The 3,557-nt window shown below is 40.3% G+C and overlaps 1 non-coding gene across 1 annotated transcript; it reads left to right on the top strand.

The window, feature by feature from the left end:
* Positions 1–2,773: 2,773 nt before the first annotated feature.
* Positions 2,774–2,845, top strand: trnac-gca (transfer RNA cysteine (anticodon GCA)). The gene has a single exon. It is a non-coding gene; the product is annotated as a tRNA-Cys (tRNA).
* The last annotated feature ends 712 nt before the right edge of the window (positions 2,846–3,557 follow it).

Here is a 3,557-nt window from a genome sequence, read left to right as displayed (position 1 = left end):
TTCTAAGAAATCTTATTGTGTACATAGAGTCATAGAACAATACAGCACAGAAATAAGCCCTTTGGCCCGACTAGGCCATGACAATCATCCTGTCCAATTAGCTAGCTCCAATTTCCTTCATTTGGCCCCTATCACTCCAAGCCCCACTCCTCTACATTCCTCTCCAAGTCCTTCTTAAATGATATTATTGTATTATTTGCTTCAACTGCTTTTTCTGACAGATCACACTGTATACTCACCACCATCTACATGAAGAAGTTAATACTTAAGGTTCTTTTTAAATTATCCCAGACCTACAGTATGCCACTTAGTTTTGGACTCCCTTAATCGGAGGAAATGACTGTACCACCCACCCTATCTATGCCTCTTGTAATTTTATACACTTCAATGTCCTGTATTCCAAGGAATAAAGATATAGTCTGCCAAACTTCTCCCTAGAACTCAGGCCCTCTAGCCCTGGCAACATTCTCATAAATCTTTTCTACAGTTAGAATGATTACTTAAATTATTCATGAATAATGGCTGCTTCATTTACTCCATCTTCTATTCTTTGGTAATTGTGAATTATGGAAAAAGACTACGACTACATACTGTCCATTATGCTGCTGGTGTTTAGAGCAGCAATGAAGATCCTCCACCTCTGGCAGTGTTCAGGGATTCCTTCATCATGTCAGTAGCTTCCTCTTGGTTTTCACTACTGTCAGTCATGCAGGTCCTGGGTGGAGACTCAGGAATACCATTGCACTCAGATGTAGAAGGATTCTTCATTGCTGTTTCCATGACAATTTTATTTTACCAGCTAGGATTGTTAGCCCTGAGCTGAACCCATGAACCTGGAGGACTGGTGGACCACTCTACCCTTTGACCCTGTTTGGCATGGGTGACCACACCAGGAGCCAAAGCATAAAGCCCTGTTTCCAGCCAACATAGCTCTCTGGGTCGTTGAGGCACGCAAGCTTGCAAGCCCTATGACAAGGTTGTGATCCTCTTGGAGGTATGGAAGAAGGTGGTTAGTGAAAAGTTAAATCATCTTGATCAAGACTGATGGAGAGACCCAGCAAAGAGTTAAATCACCCTGATCTAGTCTCTAGACTGATAAAGAGAGCCGGCAAAGAGTTACATCATCTTGGTCTGGACCAGGGGTTCTCAACTTGGGCTCCACAGACCCCTTGCTTAATGGTATTGGTCCATGGTATAAAAAAGGTTGGTAACCCCTGATCTTGACTGATGAAGAAACCCAAGAGTGTCTATCTCGTAATCAATTGTATTATATTAGGGATATATAAAGAAGGTGGCAAAACTGAATCTATTAAACATGAGAGAGGAAATGAGCTTCAAGTCTATGAAGGTGATAAAATGAAAAAAAAAACAGATCATTGGAATCCAGGATAAATAAAAATTCTTTTTTTCTTTATTTATTTTACCTCTCTGCGATATAGGAAACATTAAAGTCACAGCTCCTCTCCCAGTGTAGCATAGAGGGAATGCTGGATTGTCAGGGAGGTCCTGTCATTGAATTAGATGTCGAACTATGGCCCCATCTGTTCTCTCTGGGGACATAAATGATTCCAAGGCATTATTACAAAGCATAGCAGGAGAATTCTTCTTGGTATTTACATTAGCATTTAGGACTTGCCCAATTCCAATAAGTAGATTATTTTTGTCCTTAAATCATTGCTCTTTGTGGGACTTTGCTGTGCATAAAATAGATGCCCTGTCTCCTAAATTAGATCATAAGCACATATTGTAAAAAAAAATCATTGAGTGTAAAGAAATGTTTTGTAGTTTGAGTTCATTGTCAAACATAGTACATACAGGCCCTTGGGCCCGCAATGTTGTGTCAAACTTTTAACCTGGGTTCCAACATCTCTGTAGATCTATCCTGAGCGCAACATATTGATGCAATTGTGAAGAAGGCACAAAAGTGGCTATGTTTCATTAGGAGTTTGAGTTTTGGCATGCCACCAAAGATTCAAGCATATTTCTATAGATGTGCCGTGGACAGCTTTCAAAATGGTTGCATCACTGTTTGGTATGGAGTGGCCGCTACACAGGATTGGAGAGATGTAGCATGAGCAGCAGCCTCCCCAGTATTGAGGATATCTTCAAAAGGTCCATCACCCAGGGCATGATCTCTTCTCATTACTACTATCAGAGAGGAGGTGTAGGAGCCTGAAGACACACTCACAACATTTTAGGAACTGCTTCTTCCCCTCAGCCATCAGATTTCTGAACACAATGAACCAACCCATGAACCCACACCATTTTTGCTCTCTTTATGCACTAATTATTTAATTTATTTTAAAATGTATGTCCTATCATAACTTACAGTATTCTTTATGTATTACAATGCACTGCTGCCACAAAACAACAAATTTCACAATGTAGAGTATATCAGTGGTAATATACTTGATTCTGATTCTGATTCTACTCCTAGGTTAATCTAACCCTTCCCTTCCACATTGCCCTCCATTTCTCTATCATGCATGTGCCTAGCTAGGAGTGCCTTAAATGCCCCTAGCATATCCGCCTCTACCACTACCCCGGTAGTGCATTCCACTCACTTACTAGTCTCTGTGTAAAACACCTGCATCTGACATCTCCATCTATAGTTTCCTCCAACCACCTTAAAAGTATGCTCGCTTGTATTAACCATTTACAAGATGAGATCAGATGATTTTAAATCTGTGACTTAATCATTCATAGAATTACTGGGCTATCTTTATTCAAGTAAAACAGATTCCTGAATTCTGCAACCATTTAACATTGTGTAGGGGGTATAGCTCAGTGGTAGAGCATTTGACTGCAGATCAAGAGGTCCTCAGTTCAAATCTGGGTGCCCCCTTGCCTTCTTTTAGCAGACACAGTGAGATGAAACCAAATAACATTTTCCCAGTAAAATACAGCTACAGATCAAGATAATTTTGAAAAATATAAGGGTTGAAGCCATTCTGGGAGTTGTTAACCCAAGCCATCTGATTGCATCTGATTCCATCTGATTCCGAGAGTAATCCATGTATGATTGATTTCATGGACTACGTGAGGAGGAATTATCTCCTTTGGCTTGTAAACAGAAACACTGACTTAGATAATTGACAATTTTGTTGGAGGTGAGATTGTGAAAATACTTCATATAGCAACTGTTGTGATTTGCAGTCCAGTACCTAAGGAGAGCTAGAAATGCATCCTGTACAGGGAATAAGTTGCACCTTACGCACAGGGGAATTGAATTTGTTCCACATTTCCTACGAAGTAAACAGTACTAGCACAATTAATGCAGACAAGCTCACATTTAAGTAGTTCTTTTGATGTCTTTTTCAGACAACCAAAATATTTTACACCCAGAGAAATTATTTTATTGCACGGCCACATTTGTAATATAGAGGCTACCTCCTGCATACTGGAGGAGGCCAATATAAAAAGCACCTCCACCATGATAACAGGTAGTTCAAGCTTCTCAACACATCACCGGCTCCAGCCTACCCACCATCCACTCTGACCACCACTACTTTATCATTTCCTGTCAGTCACCTTATGTATAGATACCTAGTGTCACT

This window comes from Mobula hypostoma, chromosome X1, assembly GCF_963921235.1.
Source record: "Mobula hypostoma chromosome X1, sMobHyp1.1, whole genome shotgun sequence".
Taxonomy (NCBI): Eukaryota; Metazoa; Chordata; class Chondrichthyes; order Myliobatiformes; family Myliobatidae; genus Mobula; species Mobula hypostoma.
This window is presented reverse-complemented; position numbering and strand designations above follow the sequence as displayed.